General features: G+C 41.7%; 2 protein-coding genes and 1 long non-coding RNA gene across 8 annotated transcripts in view; 1 reads left to right on the top strand and 2 right to left on the bottom strand.

Annotated features, from left to right (window-relative positions):
- The window catches only part of LOC136447288 (calcitonin gene-related peptide type 1 receptor-like), a 45,161-nt gene extending 44,285 nt beyond the window's left edge, over window positions 1-876 (bottom strand). For all 5 annotated transcript variants that reach the window (XM_066446022.1, XM_066446025.1, XM_066446024.1 and 2 more), the window contains exon 1: window positions 799-876. The gene's annotated coding sequence lies outside the window, so the exon portion shown is untranslated. The remainder of the gene's footprint in view (window positions 1-798) is intronic.
- Window positions 877-3,858: 2,982 nt separating this feature from the next.
- On the bottom strand, window positions 3,859-5,145 carry LOC136447933 (uncharacterized). Its single transcript, XR_010757800.1, has 2 exons — window positions 4,470-5,145; window positions 3,859-4,150 (listed from the first exon to the last, which is right to left on the bottom strand). It is a non-coding gene; the product is annotated as an uncharacterized lncRNA (long non-coding RNA).
- Window positions 5,146-16,734: 11,589 nt separating this feature from the next.
- Window positions 16,735-25,368, top strand: part of LOC136447287 (corticotropin-releasing factor receptor 2-like) — a 78,452-nt gene continuing 69,818 nt past the window's right edge. For both annotated transcript variants that reach the window (XM_066446021.1, XM_066446019.1), the window contains exon 1: window positions 16,735-16,849. The gene's annotated coding sequence lies outside the window, so the exon portion shown is untranslated. The remainder of the gene's footprint in view (window positions 16,850-25,368) is intronic.

Genomic DNA, 25,368 nt, shown 5'->3' with positions numbered 1-25,368 from the left:
ATATAGGAGCACTGTCAATGTTATACTACTCAATGCTTCCTTACGCCTTACAATATTAATGTCCTGGCACGGGCTTTTCCCAAATGAAAAACCATTAACAATGTTATATCATACCTGCATAATATCTATAATTGACTCTGGGAACAACTGTGTAATATCAATCAGGACGTTAATAGTATCTTATGTTGGAACGTGGGATTTTATGTACATAAGTATTTTTCTTGGCATCCATCCCAGAATGATGTATAATTCATTGAAATAAAACACATTAAAGTGGACATACTTAGTGATCCATGACGGTTAAGAAGTAAGCCACGGTATTTGGCGTTTATGTGTAGTCTCTACTAGGCTCCAGAGGTGGCTGGCAAGAGTAGAAATCGGTCAAATAGACAGGTAACATGCCAGAGGAGCTAGCCAGTCGGGGAGTACAGTTTGCCACTTATGTATATGTACTACCCGGCCTGCTAACTAGTACTCCTCTGGCATGTTATGTGGTCAATTTCTACTCTTTCCATAGCCTCTATCAGGCTCTGCGGATCACTGGAAAAGTATCAGAAATTGGCCAAATAGTATACCGGTATATATGCTAAGGGCTACGGTCGGCTATTGTCCCTCTCTCCTTAGCAAACTATTCACTCTATTTGGAAAATTTATGCTATTTTTCCAGCGATCAGCGGAGCCTGGTAGAGGCTATGCTTTCTAGCCACCCTTTCAGCCTGGTAGGGAGCTAGTTTATTGAGGTTTAGTTGCTTACGGTTGCTAAAGATTTTTTTACAAGGTTATACGTGAGATACGTACCGTGAATCGGCGTCTCCTGAAGGCTGGCGTCGTCAGCGCCGCTCTGAGGGGAGTCAACAAGATGCTGTCCTCACTCCACATGCACACAAATGAGCGAGGAATGATGTAAATCCGCCGGTCAAACTCTTATCGGCTGAGCTCTTGAATTTTGCATGTAACAACATGAGGGTAATGTGTGGTGTGCGCCTAAAGCGTGCGCTAGCAAAGAGTACAAACGTAAAGGCGACAGGAAATAGATTCCCAGTCTTATCTTTTTTCTTCCTTTTTTTCACAAACTTTATCTAACCTTGAAAGTTAACATACTTTTCGGTCGTGACTGTTTTTCAAGAGTACTTTTAGCTTTATAAATATTCAAAACTCTTCTGACTTTCTGGAAAGATCGCGATCTTGCCCTTTCGCGTTTAGTCTTTCGTGGTCAGCATTTTAGGTACGCATTGTGGTAGGTTCCCCTAATGGAGTCAGATATTGCCGGTAATTTGTGTATGTTTGTATTGTTTTCTGTATCTCTGTGGGTACCTGCCGAATTCTTAACGAGACCAAAAGTACCGAAATTGTCATGACCATAGCATGTTCAGAACACGAGATATCAAAACCGGACATTCTGCTGCAGTACCATTTGAAACCGCCAGAACTATCCACATACAAAACATCAAAGATCCAGTCACAACGTTTCGAGTTATACTGTACACAAAAATAGAAACACGCAAAGACCGAAAATACAAACCTCTTGGTAAAAATACAAACACAAATACATGTATTCATAAGAACGTGTATTTCAACTTTGAAATCTTGAAATTCCGACAAAACATAATTAAGAACCGCCCACATTGCCGAAGGCCGTGGCGGTAGTACGTCTATAGGTTATTACAACACGCTACAGGTAATAGGAGGGCGTGTCATTTCCCTTCCAACAGCTGCGGATGATGAGGTACTATCTTGTCAGCTAGCTCTTACAAAAACAGATAATTGAAATGTGTGTAGATTGATGTTTGCCTGGTGGGTTACATTTAAGGCTTTGCGGTGGCTTTGCTGAAGGAGGTGATGTGAACGTGGGTGGACTGAAAAGGTGATTAAATGTTCCGCCCTCTGGCTGCTCCATTTTAAACTGCAGCGTCTAGAATATTTCTACAAGCTTCGCAAGGTAATAGTTACTAAAGCAACTGGATCAAATTTGGAAACGGTCAGACGTTTCAGACAGCACCCACTGTCTTTTGTCAGTGACTAAAGGACAAACTGAAGTTATCAGATTTCTGCAAACTGTATATATATATTTTGGCTTCTCTCTTTTGGACCTCAAAATATGAGACAAGCGTACAGAAAAACAAGTTCAGTTGTTAAGTTTGGCATTGAAATTTCACAAAACGCATCACAGCACATGACAGACTGCAATTTTCCATGTTTCAACCATCCGACGAATCTTCTTGACAACCTTATCTCGAAGCGGCTTCATATTTTTACAGCTGTCTGCAAATAAACCCTAGGGCACATCTTGCCAATTCCTTAAAGACTTCACGTCGTCATCCCAGGTCTCCAACCTTAATAACATGTCAAAAGTAAAATTTCCCGTGAGAAGCAGCCTTTAGGTATGTGAACATGGTATGCCAAGATGTCTGGTGATAAACAATCTCTAACGCTCCAGAAGGCATTACGTAGTCTCGCGTGAGCGCGCGTGAGTTCAGATAAGTCCACGTATCATGTACGTGACTCTCCAAGCGCGACTTGCGTGAGGGATGTCTAATGGTCCCATTTCTCGTATCGCAAGTGGGTTTAAAATTAACGGTTCACCCATAAAAGTGCTTTTGAGTACTACTCAAAACGGTCATAGGATATAGCTTGGACGTGTATATTACCCGGACATTCACATACAAGGGGGCGCTGACCGTACTCTACGATTCTGAAGGAAGTATTTCAACCCCACACTCTAGCTCTAAACGTCCTAACTATATAACCTCTTAGTAAATGTTTGCGTTGGAGTTGTCCCACCTTTAGGGACAATTTGCCAATGGGACAGAACAGAAACCAGTTGTGCAGTCCCTTTCAGAACCTACTTGGTTAATTATCTTTTGCGCCCAAAATAAAATGTCATTGAGGTACAAAATGTTAACCATGTGGATTAAAGCTCGTCAACACATTCTAGGAAAATAACGACTGACGACATCAGTATTTTGTTGTTCACCCTTCACACACAAGAGATCTCCGCTTTATATTTTACAACAGCCCCAACAATCACATGAAATATGTCAGTGGCACACCGTCCCGACTCTAATTTCACTGATAAAAGCTATGTAACAGCAGGACGTCACAAAGTTTTTTCCAACGTCTGATGATGACTCAGATCACCTTCAAAGTGTTTTGCACCTGTTATACCCTGGGGGAAAGTATTTAAGTTAATGAACATGTGCCCATAGGTGAATACATGGTGAATACATCCACAACCTTAATCAAAGTGTGCTAAGTGTAAACAGAATCACACAGAACACACACACACAAACGTTGATGAAGGTTAGACATCCAGGTAGTAAGATACGCCAAACCAAGCAACTGGATAAAATTTTTAAACGATCAGACGTTTCAGACAGCATCCGCTGTCTTTCGTCACTATTTTTGGCACACTCACACAAATAAAATTGTAATATTAAAGATTGTTATCAAATGTAAGAATATCATACATGTACTATTAGATCTTGGCCAGGATACTAGTATTGTTCCGATATATGCATAGGAGTGTATAAAAAAGGTAAACAAAACAGCCTTAAGCTTGATGTACTGCAATAATCGTTTCACGTCTATTCAAACAATGAGGGACGCGTGTCTACTTAGCTTCAATTTGGTCTGCAGCGGTTACGTCACTAGACCGTGAAAACAATTAAGGTAGTCAGACAAGACGCCTGTACCATCAGCCGAGCGCCAGGAAACGGCAACGTGCCGGCGGTAGTAAATTGGGCAACATGGTTGATGGAGAAGATTCTCGCATTCGAAACAAGAGTCCGCAGGACACAAGCCTCCGTGATGTAATTATGGTGTTTGTGGTGCAGGCGTGGGCTAGGGTGTTTGATACCCCTTTAGGCTGCACCAAGTAATTTTTATGGATGACGTCCTTTGGAGACCCTAAATCTAATGCGAGAGCGCGAAAAAAAAACAAGAAGGGTCGAAAAAAACAAGATCCCTAGATTTGAAATATGATAGTCGACGACACATATTAGGACACAAATTGACTGAGAGAACACAGTGTAACAACTAACAATTCTTTTATTCATCATGAAAACAGCAATAATTTGATTAAATCAGCTGAAGTTGAACAGCAGTTGTTGTCCTGTCCTGTTTCTTTCCATATCCCATTGATTTTGCAGGCCTGCAGAAACATAGTATATTAAAAAGGCAAAATTAGTCGGTGATTAACTCTTCGCATGCATTACTACATTTCTACCTATGCTTTAGAAATCCTAATGAATAATAGTAATTATTCAAGAGCCAAATATGGACCGAAAATGATAGAAATAAAAAAAAAACAAATATTTACCCAACAAGTATAAATAACCAGAAACGAATAAATGATCATGATCCATGCAGAATAAATGAATGCATTCATCTTACACTCCCCCTTCCCAGATTTTTTTTTTTTGCACATAGTACTTGATCCAAAACAGACTAAAGAACAGAACTTTTCATACCTCAAAAACAGACTTGGGCCTAGGAGCTTCAGTTGGGGCAGCTGTATTGTCGACCTCCATGCGGATGAAACACCTGAACTACTTGGTTGCCTGCCCCACCTGCAGGCCGGAGTAAACTTCAATGCCTCTCCCGATCTTCTCGTCATTGCAGAAGAAATGCACTGTAGCTGATCTTGACAAGACTTGCTTAAAATTGTACGGCTGAAACTCACTCGCCTCTACAAGTCTCTCGTACAGTTGCGCGAACGTCAGCTCTCCCTGACCGACATCGAGAGCGTACCAATCAACAACAACGTTGCTGCCTTTTTTCACTTTTATGCTCACATATTTAGCGTCCAAACATATTTAGCGTCGAAGCTGGTGTGTTACGCCGAATGGCGGTTATACCGGCTATATAGATACAGATACAGATACAGAAACCCACATGCTCTGTGGAATTCGACGCCATCTAACTTACTAGTACTACTACTGGTATTTTGACCGTGGTGCACATGTACACCACCGTTATACGGCACATGTGGTTATTCATGCATTTCGCGTGACGAGTTATACGTTAATCTTACGATTTGGTCATAGTTACAGGACGCGGAAATTCTTGTTTTTTTTTCTGGGAACAGACCAAAATCAATGCGCGCGCGGACGTCATCCATAAAAATTACTTGGTGCAGCCTTACCAGGAATAACAATTTCCCCATTTATGTCCCGGTAGTTTATTGGAACACTATGCAGCATTAAACTATGGCAGTGTAGCAAGCAGGAGCCTAACTTCTGCTTGGAGAGTAGGTAAATTGACCCCAGCTTACTGGCTCTGCTGTAGAATGTACCAAACCTTCAAGATGGGGGTGCCGTCCTGTAATATTACATTATCTAGAAATACTGCTACGGGTGCCCAAAATCAACGTGCATCATCTCTCCCATACTCGCAGATGACATGCCAAAGTACATACAAATGCATCACAGGGATCTTGAGTTATAGCTGCGAACACTCAGACACAATCAACCGCAATACCCCCGCAGGTGAACCTCCTTCACGGAGGTAATCAGGCATATGAGGGAATTGTCTGTAGACGAACCTATTGCAGCCTAGTTCTTGTTTCAAATACCCAAGCACGACCTTGCTTCAGATACTCTAGATCTCAATTGTGTTGTTACATAATCACTGCACAAAATCTGAATGGAAAATGGTTTGGAAGTAAACACCAGGGAGGTCCAGGAATAACTGCATTAGCACAGGATGAGAAAGGACCACGCCGTAAAACGCAGATTTATAACGACATTTATGTGCTGTCGTGATTTGGAGTCCTTGGCTTGGCGCATACTTACCTAAAATACCCGTTTCTCGGTAACGTGCCATGGTGACCAAGTGGATTGTGATGGTCGTCTTTTACATCCATAAAAACAGCCTATTTTTCTAGGGCCATGAATTAAACGGCGTTCACAAAATTCTTTATGTTTGTCGCAATTCCACATCATTAATACGTTGAGAATGGATTGAGTACTAAAATTGCTAGTGTGATACTGGCCTATTTTTCAAGCAGATATAAGGGGTGAAGAGCTAAAAACACGAATTACTAGAAATGACACAAAAACACGCCTAAACTGTAAGCCGCAAGCACCCTACATCAGCTTCAAGTTTATAAAAGCACTGGCATCCAAAGGGCAAGGAAAGAATCGTATAGTCATTTTTCCCTTATCATTCTTCATTTTAAACTTTTCTTTTTCCCTATTTTCGCCTACTGTTAGCGAAAACCCACGATTCTTTCCGCCCCGCTGCTAAAGACCATCATACTGACGGATCTATCTCCGCCGCAGTGCATACTTATGTCAAACGATAGCGCAAAGACCATAATCCCTTTAAATAGACCCAACTGGGCACGGCTCCGACTTTAAGATTGCTAGTTCTTCACTCAGATGAGGTGGGGGCGATGGGGAGCCGGAGCTTTTTAAATGAGCTTGAGGAACGATAGGTCAAGGGTTCTATCCCCGGTCAAGTAATACCAGACTTTGAAAATGGTATTCGTACATCATGTACATACTGCTTTGTCTGAATAGCCCCCTACCCGCTGAAATGGCTACGCATCTATGCGACCAAAAGGCGGCAGAAACGGAGATTAGCGTCACCCTATACGCCATGTGATGTGGGAAGACTTTAAATTAAAAAGTTATGGAACAGTAGAATTAGAAATATAATGTGTTGTAGAATAGTGGTCGAGTGATATAATAATAATAATAATGATAATGACTTTATTGCAAGTTCATGCCCGAAGGCTAATTGCAGACAAACAAATATATATACATGGGAATCGACATAGTTATCTAGTCTACTGTGAAAGTTCTGTGTTAACTAAGGTTGACTATGGTTGGGTTTGACTCCTTTTTTGAAGGCAGTGGAAAATGAAAAGACCCACGTTTTGTATATACATACATGTACTTGTACATGAGAGAACCACGAAGACATGTACAGGACTCCCACAGCATGTAATTGTGTCAAGGTTTAATGATAACTCTACGATAAACGATGTGCTCAACAAGAACGTTTGAAATGTTACCCTGGCATTTACAATTTACGATGCACGTAGTCCTACATATATGGGTGTATGGGGAATATAAGCATGGACAACGGTATAATGTGACCGACTTGACATTCAATGCAATCACGAAACAATAAGGTCTAGACTATTGTAGAAGATGAGTTTGACATTTCACACTGCAGTTCATCAGAAACAGAGACTGCATGATGAAATGGTGATGGCGCATTGCTTAGTCCAAAAGGAATACATCTATTTAGGAACACTAAGCACTATCAATCAAACATACGGGTTTGCGCACTCTAATCAACTTCAAAGACACATACCTCTTTTAGCATTGCATGTTATAACGGACATAAATATGCCTCTTTGTAAGGGGAGTAAAGGAATCAATATACATCAGGGCACTTCAACCATCTCTGAATAGAGACGAAGGCGAAGAACACCACAAATTATCTGCAACGTTTAATCCACCGCTCACTGAGTTACGTGTCTGCAATCTACACTAAGTGATCCATGCATCTTTGACAAAGATCGATGTCGTACAGTTTAAAATTTGATAAGTCTAATCCTTTGACTTTTGTTGGCAGTTGTAGTTAAAAGATCACTCTTTATATTGATTATACCGTTTAATGTATGGAAGTATTCTCTTTCAAATGACATTTTCAGTGTCTAAAATATCTCAAGTGGCTGAATTGGAAACAAACCGCGGTTCCAAAATGGCTAAACAAATAGCAGTTGCTTAAAGGCTGTTCTATCTTATAATCTTAGGAGGGGGTGGCTAGTAATCCTCTCCTCCATTTCTTGCTCCATCTGCCCCCTGGGCGTTTTAAATGGAATAGCCACGTAAAAACATGAGTCAAGAGATCCTGCTTGACAAATGGACATTGCAGCATAATCATTCACACACAACGCTGTGTCTTTCCCAGAACTTTACTCTAACAAGAGCTCCGTGAGTTAGAGCTTTAATTAATCTTGTTAGTGACTAACTGCCTCATATCGGCGGACACGGTGGAATTTATTGCTCCAACAGCGCTCATCCCTTTCCGTGTGCTTCCATCGACTGTTAAGAGGATTTCAAGCCGCACAGTCTTTTGTCCGGCAGGGAGAGATATAAATGGATTTTAAACTGGAAGGTGGGCGACCGGATGGTGGTTGAGCTTCCGACTACTAATCTCCAAGCAGATATATGGAGTTTCTGTTTGCTAAGTTAGCCACAAAAATGCCCCTGCAGTTCAAAAAACAAATCACAAGGAGACCCATCCGACTTTTAAGAGGGCTGCAAACTTTTGTCCGCCAGAGAGAGTTACAAATGGCGTTTGAAGAGATTTTAAACAAGAACGTCGGCGATCAGTTAGCGGTTGAGCTACAGAATACTAACTATAAGCAGATTTAGAGTTTCCGTTTGCAAAGTTTGCCACATGAACGCCCCTGCAGCTCGAAAAAAAACAAGCCGCAAGGCGCCCCAAATGCCCTCCACTTCTCTAGAGCCCCAAAAGATATGTCACTAAAAAATGAAGACCCTGGCAAGTACAAAACATATACATTTTGCTCGATTGTTGAAAAAAGGTTGAATCATCTTTTAAAACAACTGCACCACATGTATCTTCATATTTGTACAAAACGAGCCAAAGAGCGTAGAAGCGCATAGGATCCACACATCTGCTTGGATATAACGACATACAATTCACCTCACGTCACAGTATCAATTCATCTGGTTAACGAATGCTCGGAGGAACTATAAACAGATTAGCTCCTTTTCTTTGAGACGGGTACAGCTAAGAATAGAATGTAAAGACTGCATGATACAAATTTGGTTTCTACGGCGGTTCAAATCCCAAGGCAAATAGCTATATTACAAGACTAGCCGGGGAGGGAGGCCAGCTTATTACCTTCCTCTGTCTGCCGCAAACCACGAAAGTAATACTTGAAAGTTGGAATTTGAGATCCACATACTGTGAAAATATTCCAGTGAAATTCAATACCCCACTCAGTTTGACAGTCTAGAACACCTACGATAAGCGAAGAACAATAAAGCGATGTCATACTGTAAAATAAAATCTGTTTCAAGGTGTCACAATTAACTAATATACATGTACCAACTTTCTTCAGCATTGAAATTTGCTGTACGTGAAAGCAACAGAATACAGCCAATGTAACTCAATGTAACTAGCTACGTGTAGCAGGAACTCTTAACAACGTCCTTCAAAAACACTCTTTCGACAAATCACAGTGAATGAGGTACAACACAGGACCTAGGGTCACGTCTATCGATTGAACGACAAAGAAATTCAAGATAAAATCGCTCGACTATAGCCAAGTGGTGACTATGTGGGCGATGTCCTTCTACATGTTCAATCATCCCATTTACTAACTAGAGTTCCACGAACACTTTATCTTCGCCAAATAATCAAGGCTTATTATGGAGAGTGATTAATATTTACATGCTTATCACCCGCTGTAAATTTGATCATGCACCATACCATTTGGAAGTTATGCTGGGGGGGGGGGAGAACGAGTCCAGTCTAGATAGTGTTAAAAATCATTTGGTGGTACAGGACTAGTATATATGTAGAGTTTGCTGATATATGTAACAAGTTTAATGAACTTTCAGATGCTACAAGTATCGAATTCCTGCCATTGATCACTATGGAATTATGGTGTTTCCTCATCAATTATGCATATTGGCTCCCATATGCATAATTTCCATCTATCTAAATCAAATTATAACTTAAGCTATTAACAAACCAAAAATCATGATGATCCATTGACCCCTTCTTGAGTTATTACCAAATGAAGGGCGCACAGCTGGCACACAGATGGGTGACCTAAATCCTAAGCCAGGCAATCCTCCAAGTGTCCCTGAATTGAGGTCGAGTAACAGCTTTCAATGGGATTATACATTACTCTCTTTAATTATGTAAATGAAGTCCCAATTTGCATACTATACATTTCATTATGTTCATCATCACCTAAGGTACCTGCGTACCAAAAGCAATAAAGATACACCAAACCCTGCATGAGTTATCCTCCCCCAAAGTTTCATACATAAAGGCCCACTGCAGCTCAAAACAAGTCGTCAAGAGGCCCAAACTTACACCACTTGTTTCCTGACCCAAGACCCATCCACTATAAAAAAATCATGAACCTGGCGCCTCCAGAAAATTTCACCCCAAACTTTGAAGCCCCGCTGCAATACTTTAGATACCCGCTAGAAGGCCCATTATCGAACTTGACCTTCCTTTCTGTAAACCTTACCCACCCACTAAGTATCATGCAGAACCATCGACAGCTTCTCGAGTTATGTTGGCGACATACAAATACACATACACACAAAGCCCGCTGCAGTACCGACGGAAAATGCCAGGGGAACAATTTTTGAACTTGACCTCCGTTTTTACAACATCTATACACCTGCAAAAAATCATGAAGATCCATCAACGTTTCCGTCACTTTTTTTTGCCTACATACAAACACAAAAAATTCAAAGTCCGCTGCAGTACTGTTGAAAAACGCAAGGTGAACCATTTTCGAACTTGACCTTCCTTTGCACAACCACTACACACCTACCAAAAATCATAAATATTCATTGAAGTTTTCTTGAGTTATGCTCCTGACATACATACAGACCCACCCAACAGATTTTTCAACCAAAAACATAATCTTCCCGAGTACTAGTACTCGGCGAAGATAACAAATAAAAGTAATCCCTAAAGCCCCTCGCCCCGTCGCTGCGTCCTAAATTGGATTTGTGTTACTCTTCACTTTATAATGGGAGTATCATGCACAAGTTTAAAGTATGACTACAAAGACAACAAAATACAGAAAGCGTAAAAAGCTTCGTTTTTTTATCGATGAAATTTCGTGTAGTGCTCTGTCAAATAACCCGGTCACAGCGAGGTCGCCAACGTGCTGCGGGTCCAGTGAGACGGTGCTTAAATAGCATGTACAGTACTGTAGTTCAATCAAAATGCGATTACATGACGGGTCTATTCAATCGTGACCTTGTCCTCGTCGTGTTTGTGCGGGTAGGTAAGAGGTATTTGTGTTCCAACACGTCTAAATGCAATTGTATACATCTGGCAACGTTTCAAGGATAGGTCCTTGAGCTGGTAGGTGGGCTGTGGCATGGGAACATTGCTATCGTATATTGTTGTATGTTCAATGTGCTCAGTACAAACCATTTATCAGGAATTGTTTCTCTTCAAGTTGATGTTGTGTAGCCTCCTTCCCAGACTTCTAGGAGCGTCGGCGTTTTTGTTTTCCTTGGGGGGAGGGAGGCGCTGATTCGCGATTTTCATGCAGGTTCTCTAAACGCCGAGGGCGCGGTAACCAACAATTACAGACCCTGGTCCATGCTGAAAATCGCAAATCAGCGCTCCCGCAAAAAATAAACGTCGGCGTTCCTAGAAGTCTGCGAAGGGGGCTAACGTTGCGAGGGGAAGATCTAACTGCCCGGTGTCGTTTTTAGCTGGAAATCGCAAAGATTTTATTCCCCAAATCTATCTGTTATAGATTTTCAAATTTAACACTAGTATTCTGTTTTATGGTTCCTATGTTTGATGTAAAACGTTTGCCAGAAAAGCCTTGTGTACTGTATACATTTTCCTGCTGCCGATAAGGCGTTATTGGAAAGCGATAAAGCACCATGCGGGGCAGCCAGTCAGTCATTTCCTATTGTTGACATACTCAGGGTTATACATTACGTCATAGGAAACTTTACGGCCGTGAGTTATGTGGGTGGTTTTAATAGTAACGTTCTCTCATAAAGAACACGTTGGCGTGACGGCGTATATTATTTATTGATGGCATTGGCGTCACTACAGCCAACCTCCTGCACATTTTCCCACGACATGCTTGTCTTGTGGTGTGAAACCACTCTCCTTTCTAACCCGGATCTAGCCGTAATACCTGTCCGACACGCAATGGTTATAAATGGGGCCTCGGGGTTAACCATAAATAAACAACTAGTTCCGTCCACTCCGAAAACACATCAGGTATTGTGGCAGTGACGCAAGCTACACACAGCTGCATGTAACGCTAAACGGTGATTGTTAAGTGGTCAACGCGACACAGACAACGGTAAAAAGTGGAACAAAAGTGGATGTTCAAGCAGATACATTCTGTAACATTCTCTAGCTTGACCCGTTTTTTAGGGAAAATTGGGGCGTCAATCAAGACAATGTCACGATCTCTCCTCCTAATATTTGCTTGAAGATTGAACTTGGACAAAAACAGACATTCGTCGACTTTCCCTTTTAAGGTATAAAAATCTCATTATTGAAAAAGGAGATACTATACTTTTTGTGTGTGTGCGTGTGTGTGTGCGTGAGTGCGTGTGAGTGAGTGAGTGTTAGTGTGATTTTTGGTTGGTAGCTAGCTCTTGTGATCATGAAGAAGTGACAAAGGTTTGTGCCCTCTAGGAGCTGCAGCGGACATTTCATTCTCGAACATTCTCACAAGATCCCTGACTACCACCAGTCTGCCTGACTACATAACAGTAGTGGACGTCTGGTATATGTAACGAGTCGTGAATCAACAAGTACGGGTCAGTTCAGGACAGGAGGTCGGTTGGGTCAAGACAGGAAGGACGTTATAATCTCATCTGGAGGCCATGCCAGAGGAACGCCGTCTGTTTGACATGACCAGAGGCGTATTTTGGGGGTGGAAGAGGTCGATTCTGGAAGCACGCCCAGTGTATAAGTGGGCCTCTTGGCTACGTGACTCTGCAAATTGAAAATGAAATCGACGTTTTTATATGCTTGTGGGCATCTACATCATCCGTCCATTAAGTAGCGTGGTTTTGCGTTTCCTACCCGAGTAAAGGGCAAGCTGAGAAGGAAGGGTTTTATGATAGACTCTAATAATAGCTTGGCCTTGTGAACTTGCCTGAAGTATTTTAAACACTTTAAACCGCGATTTGCCGACGTCCTCAGAACAAGTCTACATAAATCCTGAGAGATTTCTTCTTGAAGTTCTTCTCCGTCAATTTCTCCAACCCTGCTTGCAGTTGGCGTGAAAGATCTAAGACGTCGGGGTGTTTCTTAATGTTAAGTTCAAAGAACGAGGGAAACAGATTGAAGTTTCGTAAGTGCACTTGCCAGCGGTCTAGATTTCGGGACGAAAGAAGTCGATGCCCGTTAAGTAGGCCAGAGCGCGATCATCTAAATGCCCTTTGAGTATATCTACCGATCCAGCGATGATTAGTACATTATTACTGAAAGGTCAATTTTGCTCGGGCAGTGGGTTTTCAGACGCAGTGTCTACCCTCTGGCACCAAGCGTTACACTGGAGTAATAGTAATGGTACACTACAGCGGCAGGGGTATTTGTTGTTGTTCACCTTGTAGTGCCTAGTGGTACAGAGGTCAGCAAGTTTCCTTGCTGTTTCTGAAGTAGGGTATATTTTTACAGGGAGTTGATGCTAGCCCTTCCCCTTTAACGTGCTCGAGACACCTCCTCGAACACGGGACCCCATTTTACGTCCCTTCCGAAAGACGGGTGCAGCACCAACCGAGGATTTGAACCAGGGTCTTCTAGTTACCCACTAATTGGAACCAGGTGCTCAATGCTGAGGCTGTTATCAGTTGAGCAACAGTGACATCATAGCAAGGGTATAGATTATATCATAACTTATAGCTTAACGTTATATCATAGTAGAATACAGTAGAATCTTCGGCCAGGTAGGAAGTGTAGGATTCCACTTTGGACCTATAATATCCTAGTGTTCGTCAACTGAGTCCATATTGTAACATGATTCGTTGACAAAATAATAGCAGCCGGTAATACTAACTTGTAGTTTTACTTTTGCCCATGACATCATAAGGCAACATTAACGTTACACGACAGGCCGTTGAGCACATTTCCTCAAAGGAATTGATTAATGTCACATCATTAAAGTAGAATAGATCTAAAGAACTATAGAACAAGTGTATGGTACTATAATGGAAATGCTTCGAAATAAATAACAAACATGAAACTATTTAGTATAACGTTACCTGTAACAAAGGAAAAGAATTACAATATTTATGGACTACCTTCGCTATCATGGCTATGAAGATAATGGACGGTCCCGTAGTGGCTATAACGTTAATCGGTCATGACCTTGCGTTCCTCTTACAAGTGCTGGTTCAATCATTTATAGGCAATAAAGGATCACCTGAGTTACTTTAATACTTCAATTATGTCCACAAGTCATTTTGCTCTCTACAATACATTATTCCATGGTGACACATAACGTTAAGTATTCATGACACCATGTCGCGAATGCGACAATCAACTATCACCACCCCCCCCCCTCCCTACCACAAAGAGCTTAACTTCAAGCGGTAGAACAATCACAATATATCTTAGCTCGTGAAGAATTATGCTAACTCTCTGCCATAAAGAAACGAATGGTTAGCATTACTGAGTAAAAATGGTGCACCTTGACAATGCAAATGGTCGCAATCACAGTCAGGTACTTACCTTCATATCCTTGTGCACTTGCAGTTGCCACATTACACGCTGTTGAATGACTGAACCAGAACGCTTGTCTCGCAAAACATCGCCTTTCGCAACAACACAAGAATGCAGGAACGCTCCCTCAGATCAAAATCACCGCAAACTTACAGAATGGCAGCAATATTTCACTATCACGTTACAAGAACACACTTACCTAACGAGAAAGGTATGCTATCTCCGTAAGGTTAGACGGAACACTTGGCTTCCTATACGTCACTGTACGTGCTTCTATAGTGGCAGCAGGCAACGATATCCCTTCTGTTTGGATGACAGTCGTGACACACTGTACGTGGGAATATGTTCACCGTCACAAAAACGCTCCCCACCCTTACACGGTAGCTACTACCACAAATACCGAAAGACCCTTCGAGAGCGGTAGCCGATCGCGATCAGTTTTTGAAACCCCGAACACGTTGCGGACTTCCTCAAAACTGAACCTCTCGTCCTTTCACAACACAGGCCGAAATATTTTCAGTCAGGCGGCGCCAGAAATTTTGTGTACACACTTTTGTGTGCAAGGAAAAGAAGGAGGAAACCCGTGAAACCACATCACAACACAACTAGACCCATTCAATTTCTAGCAAAAAAAAGCCTGATATTAATGACTTATACTTACAAGAACAATTTAGTGGACTGGAGACATAGGACACAAACGCTTTAAAAAGAATCTGTAAATCTCGTGACTAAACTGAGAACCTCTAACGATAACAATGCCAGAGGTACAGAACTATTTAGGGTAAAGGGTCGCATGAGGTCAAGGCACAAGAGAGGAATACTAAACCGTTTGTAACATTACTTCTCATTGGCGTATTGCGTCCTGTAATGTTATCGCTTTTGAAGGAAATGCCATGCGCTTGAGGTATAATGTTACGTCAGCTTTGAACAATGCTAACGAGAAATAATGACAGATAATCGCGATGATAACGTCGGAAATAAATCAGCCAATAACGTTTTACATTCACTTTTCTCGACGTTTTCATACAGCAACTTGCACTCCCGGACCCAGCGCTTGCTAACTCACAAATCCTACAGCTATCTCTAAAATGCGTTTTTAATAACCATTAACTTTAATATGCATTAAAAATCTAATATCACCAATACCTAAAGTAGGCATCTAAGTCCTCTACATACTTTCTCGTCCGGGCACATATTTGCTCTTTCAAAACCGAGCGTATGGTAGCACTTGACTGGACGGTAGATATGACATTGGTAACTTATAAGTACATAATAGAGTGTGTCAACGTTGAGTTCAATGACCCGTTCAAGGACGATTCTATTCCAAAACTTCGGAGGGGTGGACAAAAAGAAATCACCGTGCATAGAGATGGGGTAACACAATGGAGGAGGCGAGACATAACTGTTACATGTATATACACTAGTGTGTGTTGGTTCTTATTCTATATATATATATATATATATATATATATATATATATATATGTACATGGGAAACAAACAAAACATTAAAGATAATGTAATAGAAATGATCTAGAAAACTTCCCCGTTGTACTTCACGAGTTCAATGACCGAGGGTTGAAAAAATATGGCCCTTGAAAAAGTCGACGACGCAAAGCTATCATTGAAGAAACATAAGATTAACATTCCCATGTACAAAGCTTGTCTCCACCCATAACATGCCTTCTGGTATTTGTCCTTGAGTGAGTGAGTGAGTGAGTGAGTGAGTGAGTGAGTGAGTGAGTGAGTGAGTGAGTGAGTGAGTGAGTGAGTGAGTGAGTGAGTGAGTGAGTGAGTGAGTGAGTGTATACGAGTGAGTAGTGAGAATGAGTGAGAGAGAGGTGAGAGGGTGAGTGAGAGTGAGTGAGTGAGTGAGTGTAAATGAGTGAGTGAGTTAGTGAGTGAGTTGAAAGACTGGTTGGTCCATCATTTGGCTGATGCAACAATCATAGAGACAGCCGTCCTGAAAGGTCGCTAAGTGCTGCGCTAAAACTTTCAATTGTGCATGGCATGTTTTGCAAACAATGCAACACACAAAAGACCTAGAAATTGTTTATTTACATCCGTTTCTTCAATATATTTGGTGTCAACCAAATTGTATATATTTGGTACCAACATAGTTGTTTAGGCTACACATACAACCAAGTCTCGATCTTAAGTCTCATCTCTGACATAATTCTGCCAGGTAAGCTTTGTTCGAGAGCATGGAAGAGGCCTGTAAAGAGAGGCTACTGTACCACCCAAGTAAAGACAAGATGTTTTGACAAGTGACCCCTGAACTCCTCAAGTTTATAAAACCTTGACTACATGTGCTCATCTATACAGTTGGGAGAGGACAGTGACCGACAGTCTGCGACAACGTATCTTCCGATAGACCGTCTCAGAAAACGTTGCAGGTAAGTCTTTTAAACAGTTGTAGAATGGTTCCTAAATATCTTTGATAATAGGTAACGTCATTGTGTTTAGCTGTTAATTTTTTTGCGAGGATATGAGTCCAAATATCTGTACAAAATTGATGTTGCAAATAACTGTGGCGAAAGGATAAGGAGTTTATTCTCCGAATTTTGTTGAAAATAGAACAAAGACATTTGTAGAGGTACTTGAACTAGCCTCCGTTGCAGACTCATTCCGGCTGTTTTCTTTTTCAAGTTTTGATTTCTTTTTACATTTCTTTTTTTTTTTGGCTGACCGAGAATAAGAAAAATGTAATAAGAAAACGGTAACTTGAAAAAGAAAACAGCCGGGAGGAGTCTGGAACTGATGCTAATGTCTTAGGACAAAGCGAATCATCCCAATCTCCACACTAACCACTCCCCAAATTTCCTAAAGGCCTCTTATGTGTTTCTCAGAAAACCCCGCGAGAGAAAACGATATGTAGATCCGTATGTTAGTGTGTCAAGGGCAGGGCCAACGGGATCGCGACCTAACTGAGGGCCAATGGACTGCACCTGGTCTGAGCTAACGAGTGACCCACGGAGCTAAAACATCACCCTAACCACCCCTCCTTTTCCATCAATGGTGCGATCCGTCGGCGGCCAAATACCTTTCACTCACTCCCTGTCCTGAGTGTCACAGTGTCCGAAGATTGATGAGGAAAAATCTCACGACCTTCCAAATTTCCTGCGTGCCCTGTTTTAGCAGAAATGTGGCTAGACTCTATAATGGGGCCAACATGAGGTGTCCTGTTAAGTGGGTCATCGACCTGGTCGTAGATGAGTCTAGAAAAGTCCAAATGGCTCTTTGATAATTCCATCCAGTTATGCAATATCAGATGCAGTGTACCGTACTGTTGCGGCTCTGCAGCATTGTACTGTTACTATACAGTTACTATATGTCAGTCTAAACCGTGGTTTATGTGTTGCAATAAAAGTCGGCAACCAAATAGGAAAGAGTTGGGCCCCAGCGACTTCCTTTAGGACTGCAGTTCCATGTCATCCATAATGTTATGACTCGAAGAGAGTTTGCGCAAAACATCCCGTGCTTTGACTAATTTGTGTTTCAAGCAGCTGTCTGTTGTACGTCCAAGACAAAAAAAATGTATCGTGACTTTTGTCCATAAATCTTCACTTGACCCATATCCCTAAGCCATGCCTATAGTCACGTATTACGTTGAGTTATGCCTTGTCTTTGGACATACGACTGTCGGCGTTTTTTATGTTTGTTACTTTCGTGGCTTATGTGCCAGTCTCTGGTCTAGAGTTGCTCCCCAACAGTTCATCGGCGGCCAGCAAACAGTTGGAGCGCGGCTAAAGCTAATACCGCTGTCCCCTATCGACGCCCTGAATACATATTTCAATGCAGGCATCCAGACGTGTAGACCAGTCATAAGAAATCGATAGCAATCTATAAAAGTCATCTTCAAGAACGGTAATAAAATACCGCCATTAGAATCAGTCGATGGATACTAAATTATATAAATAGAGATACGAATGGACACTGTAGCCGTTGTTGACGGTCACGTTCGTAGAACGATTGTCGTACGATCGCAGACTGAGGGTATCATTGTGATAGTCGTACATATGTTGTGCAAAATCCAACTGTCTTAGTCATGGTAAAGGCGTAGAGCCTTGTCGGCGGTAGATTCTTTCACAGCCTGCTTGAACAACAAAATCGCACGACGGACTACGACAAATGACGACCGCGCCGTAACTTGCCTATATGTGTCGGTATCCAACCTGAAACAAGTCGTGCCGATATTTTCATCACTCACTCACTCACTCACTCACTCACTCACTCACTCACACACTCGAGCTCACTCACACACTCACACACTCGAGCTCACTCATTCTCTTTTCGAATATTTGATATCATCTAGAGGCACATCAAAAAAGCAGCTGTTTTCAGCACAGACTAATTATTGTTTTATATTTCATATTTTCCATTTGACTGATAAATCTATATTTCTAACCTTGCGTAAATGGTCTGGTCTCTCAGTGGGCCAAGCCTAGCCTCCTTTGCAGGCCTCCCGGACGGCGGCGGCGTTTATTTTTTTGGCGAGCGCTGATTCACGACTTTCAACTTATCGGGGCCAGGTTCTTTGGCTGTGGACCGTGTCTGCTTGGGGGACCGTATCCGCGTGCGGCTAGGCCAAGCCATGCTTTTACATGACTTACATGTGTATGAATAGTGCTGTATCATGTATGTATGTTAATCTGTATCATGTAACAGTTTCTCTGTAGAAGCCATCAGTTTGACTTGACACATATCAGAGATACTTGCGTGCTGCGGCCATTAGTACATAAATGGGCGGAGGTTCCAGATACGGACTGGGCTCAGCTTGGGTCCTCATGGGGAGGGCTGCAAGCGTCATGGGACAAAACAAACATGGAAGAAACCCCTCAATATCTGTACTTACTTCCATAAATCACTGGCGTCGCTGATCAGACGTTCACGCTGAGACTGGAAATCCCTAGTTTCTAAAAAGGTTAAACGGTAAAGCAGCCATCCTTAACTCAGGTGATTCATGATGTGCTTTTGCGTCTGGTTAGTGGAATTGTAATTCGTCTTCACTACGCTTCATGTTTTCAGCCTCAGGTCACCCTTCTCGATAAGTGTTCTTGCAAGTGTGTTGGGTTCTTTTACGTACAGATGTTTGAAGCCCACGGCTATCGGCTATCGGTTGAAGCCGTCGACGTCGTGACGACAGCCAGTCGAACGACTGTATACGGTCGCCAGTCTAAAGCCGCCCGTATGCTTTACACGTTGTATCATATTAGACACATATATATGAGGTCCCCTTGGAGATCAACTAATAAAGTTGTAGGAGCTTCCTAGTTGTCTGATGAATAAATGAAATAAAAAGATAGACATCGAGTGAACTTACAAGGAATTGAAGAAGTTGGGTTGTTTTTTTTGTTTCTCGTTCGTGTTCGTACGGTCTTAGCCTAGTAACCATCGGTAGCTCCTCGGTATCTCTACGGTGCTGGGAGTGTTGCCCGCCCGCCCAGGCAGATTTTGATAAGCCCTACGCTAGTAGCATATACACATGAGTCGATGTTTGCCGCTCGAGGTTGTCCATATCTTAACCTTACCAGACAACCAGAGACTGTTTTGGTTCATTCTTGGTTCACGCGAGTCCCAAGAGGTCCCGTCAGACCGCCCACACGTCACAGTGTGTTTGTACCAGTCTCGGGTAAGCACGCTAGAACCTCCAATATATATCGTTATCACCGTGAAAAAATGGGAATGTCAGCAAAATAATCCAAGCAATCATGTAATTGACAAGTTAGAAAAATAATTCAATCTTAAACTTGGGTTACACCGCGGTTAGATCAGTAGATAGTATATAGCAAGACTGCAAGTATAACAGTATACATAGCAAATATTCCTTAGAGCTAGTAGAGGCCATTTGCATAAATTGTAGTGGATGTTTTTGTACCTTAACTTTTTAAAGTTTCTTAGAACATTTGAAAACAATTTAATGAACCAAAATGTCTCATACGAACAAATATATTCGTAGTCAAATAACATAGTCAGTTATTCAATAAACAAAGCTTTGCTCATAATGTCAAAACTGTAGTAGCTCTTTTAAATTTTGAGTTGACATATACAGCTCATTGAACACAACAGAACTCGACCCGACTCCTGAAAATTATTATATAACCTCCGACACACGACTAGAAACCGGTTCTCTGTCAGTCAGTCAGCAGAACTTGGAGTCTACCCTACAGACATAGATATGGCTATTCGTACTGATTACGTAGCCTCTACCAGGCTTCACAGGTCGCTGGAAAAATAGTAGAAATTGGCCAAATAGACGGATAACATGCCAGAGGAGTAGGTCCGCCAAAGAAGTTACAGTTTGCGACCTGTGGAGCCTGGTAGAGGCAAAAACTACTTGTCAACCGCGCAAAAATAAATCAAATTGAACTTCAGTTACAATTCAATTTATGCATATGTCGAGGTCCACAATCAGAGTTCAAATTTCAGATTCGGGGATGGATCTGGTAGCATGCAACCGGAAATCTGGTGCACTATCACAGTATAAGCAAACAGCACATAACTAAAGCCACACAAAAAACGCCACAGGCCATGTTCTAGATAGTGACCCGCCAATCTAAGTGCCGACGATAACAACTTGGGCTAAATAACACGGGATTATCATTCCAACGTGTAGATAAACCGGTACAATTTTCAACAGGCTCACATAACAACGCGTACCACTGCTATAGTGTAGTATTACCTTCCTATTGGGATCTACACTAATAATAGCGGTGTTAGTTTGGTTTCTATTGCGCTATAAGTGGTCCGGATTAGCATGAGACCTTTGTGGAGGTGTTGGTATTGATGTATCACAAATGATACAGAAGTGCAGGATAACGAGCGGGTAAAGCTTCTAATCCGCCCTTATTATATACAGAGACCGCCGTCGGAGTCAACTGACATCGGCGACGAAGCGAGAAGTAGTACATCCTACTCCGTTTATATTACATCCTATCCTCTACCAGGCTCCAGACGTGGCTGGGAAGAGTAGAAATCGACCAAATAGAGGAGTTGGTCAGCCGATAGATACAGTTTGTCACGTGGCAATCCTCTATTTGGCCGATTTCTACGTCTGGAGCCTGGTAGAGGCTAATCACATCCTACTCCTGCTTTCATAGAAGAAGTCGAACCCCACATTAGTATCGTAGATATTGAAACTTATTGTATTCTAGCAACGTAGTTAATCTTCGCAATTTGTATCACACGTATACCTAATGTTCCACTTTATGTTAGTGGATCTTGATTAATTGTTGTCAACTTGCAATTAACCTAGGATCGTGAATCTGCAATAAACTTATCATATTACTGCATAGCGTGACGAAATACGCCCTAAACTACACTGACACGTTCTTACATTCATTTTTCAGCTTCGTAAAGGCTTGGGTCCGTTTATGCTCCCAGTGTGTATGTTGAAGCTGGCTATTTTTGAGGCCCGTCCTAAAATAACAACTTGGTGACCTACATCTAGCTTGTGTCCTGACAACGACAAAAACAACGTGGAGAAAGTACAACGTCCTTATTTTCTGCTGCAAATTTGTTCGCATTCGTCTTTAGTACAGAAAATGTTGGTTTTGCAACTTGAATTGAATTAGTGAAATACAACTTTTGTTTCTTTTATTAGGTTAGCCATGATAGATACTATTCATTTCTACAATATATATAATTTGATTAATACGATTATGCTTTACAGCGGCAGAATGTATCAATGTAATAAAGTGGTCTCTACTACATTCTGGTCCGTTGACAGGTCATTGGCGTATCATTGATGTGATTAAAATTTAATAGACCGCGGAACGAACTCGGGACCCTTGAAGTTGAACTAGTTACCGCCCTACGCATGACCTATGAACCTTGAGTATACCCTGTCAATCATTATTAAGGGGCACTGGTTGGCTCAGCACAATTTGTGGAAAGAAACCTAATTATACCGTAAGCTTAATCGCATTAGGTTCTACTATCTAATCATTTCTTCAAGTGGTGGTTAACGTAATTCAATAAAGCACACTTTTATCATAAGTATTTAATGTTTATTTATGACATAAGCCCTAAGGAAATCAATAAAAACGATTACCACAAATTAGAAACCTCAAGCGTTATAAAAACATTAGTCTCTTGAAGCCAGAAAACCACCGAACGTTCTAAATGATTTAACATACGTTGGAGACAAGTCTATTTTGAGTACCATACCGCCATGTTTTTGTCTGGGGCAGAGGACAAGTTCAGTTCGTGATTGGCGCCATTTTTTGCTGACGATACACTACCTGAAGAACGTTGAGGGCCAAAGATCCCACAAGTTGTACGTGCGTTTATACAATGAGGTTTAATCAAGGAGGTTTAACTTCCTTGGTATATACAAAACCATGCAAACAACGAACAGTAAGGTCTTTTCACGTTCTGAAGCAGCATTCTGTAGAAAAGACAACTACGAATTTACGAAAACATATCTGTGTTTGGATTTACGGTCCAACATTTCAATTGTCTGTAACTTTCTCTAACGACAAAACATAACCAAATGCATAACATCTTAAAAATATTTCAAACCATCTTTTAGTATTCAATGTCAAACTAAAATTTTGCTTCTATTACGAAAGTCGATGTACTTTTGTTGTATCAATAAAGATCGTTGTATTACATCCATTCTGTTTGATAAAATTGTTTGATAAATAGTGAACGCAGCTGGAGCATCTGACAAAGAAGTGCTAAAACAAGTAACGTGTATACGCGGTAAAAATCGAACTTGGTAGAAATAGGTTATATAAATAGTCCTCAGCGCTGTTCTTAGACTACTAGTATTATCAAAACTAATCCTTGCTAAATGAGGAGTCTACAGCACCAATATGACGTATTTGCAAGTTTATTTGCGTAAAAAAAGGAATAGTGACCACAAACCGCACACACACACGGACACAAAACACGTTCTCTGTCGAGAGATAATCAGCCAACTGTAAACAAATCAACAATGGCTGCTACAGCCTGGCACTATTGTTCTCTCCACGGATGTAAACAAACCGGCTCGACCAACCCAAGATAACCAATACAAATGGCGACAACCGCCCACCATTTTGTCTGTTGACAACTCCGACTACTTCTCTCAGCAGACAGCGCGAAAATTATTTCTACTGGGTAGAGAAGAAATGTTGTAGAAGGGTAGAGGTCGGACCGAGGTCGCCCGGCCCCAGGAGAGAGCTACATTGAAAAGCTTCCGAATTGAAAGAAAACAATGGCGAGCAAACACTATAGAGGGAGAGACCATCCATTCTGACTGCCTCGAGAGAACAGCTGCAATCCAACCGTCGAGAGGGCTGACACAAGCGTACCAGGGGTGTATGTGAATAACTATTAGGTCCCTGGCGTAAGCAGTCTGATTCTAGGTTCTTAGAGAACGTGATCCGTCTTCAAGACAAGACGTAGTTCGCAAGATAAGTTTTCAAAGAGCACAGGACTCGTCACTGAATATTCATTAAACGCAAATCTATAAATGCACAAGTTGGTTTGTCGAGTTGACAAAACTCCCTGTCACAAATCACTGTCTTAAATGTAAGGTCGCTAAATGCCAGACTGAACCGTGAGGGCAACGTATTATAAAGCAGGGCAAATTGTGTGTACAAAAGTTAATCATGCATTTCTCGACCTCTCTCTGTCATTGTCGGGCGTAACAGCTTGTTGATACAACAATATCAACCCAATTTAAATGTGTACATTCTATAAAGCCCAAAAGACATGTACAAAACGTACACAGTGTCGCTCACGTAGTCTTGGTGTTATTTGTGTACGATTCTACCCTTAACTGTAAATGAGAAGACGATTCGAGACAATTTTGCGGCTGAGTCACACATAAAACACCAACTGTACAGTAATAGGGAATCACGAATGTTTAGTTTAAATACAGAAGACACTAAACCAACCCACCTTTGCTGCTAGAGCTCAGTAGTTCGGAGTATTTCGGTAGCCAGACTGTGCGTATGCCGCCAGCAAGGTTCAGTTGTGGGACTGTGTGCAAAGCAAAGGTCGAGTCGCTGCAGTTGAATAACTTCTCTCGGCGACTGCGCGGCCTTGTCTCTATTCTCTCCCCGTCCCTTGTTTTGTTCGGACGAATAATAGCCCTGCGTCGGAATTCCGTGGACGATTAGCAGTCACAAATGTCCTAAAAACTGATGTATCCGCGTCTGCAGAAGAATAACACAACTCGGAGCGCCCGAACTCAACTCTAGTCGTGGACAGCTCCACACTACCCTAATCTAGACCGGGGCAGCTCGGTATGGAATCTGCTCCTCCCTATAACCTATGACCCCTATTGCACGGAGGACGTAATTCGTTTGAAATACGAGGCGTTGTCGTGGAGAGAGATAAACCTAGGCGGGTTCAAATGTACAGGCTTGGCTACCGGAACTTAGCCTAAGACATATATCCTCTCGGGAGCAATCTATCGTGTGACCTTGCTACCACAAGCCCACATTTATTTAACACTCGCGGGACGTTAGGTTTGGAACAGGGTGACCTAGTTGGGATCAATTGGGCCAAACTAAGCAAGTGGTTGTTTGCCGTCAACATTTCAGTTAGGCTCTTTTGTACCCAGAGAATCATGCAAATATGCTTCCCTAGTACGTAAAAGTTAAAGTAAAAGCGAAAAGAAGTTGAAGTTGTTCAATGTTAGCAAGTGAGACCAATTGGGCCAAATTAAGCAAGTGGTTGTTTGCCGTCAACCTCTCAGTTAGGCTCTTTTGTACCCAGAGAATCATGCAAATATACTTTCCTAGTACATAGAATTCAGGGTTAAAGCGAAGAGAAGTTGAAGCTGATTAATTTTAGCTAGTATACCTTGCATTTATTAACTTTGAACATGTTTTGTTGTGACCTGCACTTGCGAATCGAATAATATCTAATAAGTTGAAGTTTGCTGCTGAGTTTGGTACTCCGTGCATACGAACAATAT

Source organism: Branchiostoma lanceolatum, chromosome 13 (assembly GCF_035083965.1).
Source record: "Branchiostoma lanceolatum isolate klBraLanc5 chromosome 13, klBraLanc5.hap2, whole genome shotgun sequence".
Lineage (NCBI taxonomy): Eukaryota > Metazoa > Chordata > Leptocardii > Amphioxiformes > Branchiostomatidae > Branchiostoma > Branchiostoma lanceolatum.
The sequence above is the reverse complement of the archived record's forward strand: the minus strand, read 5'-3'. Positions and strand labels throughout refer to the sequence as shown.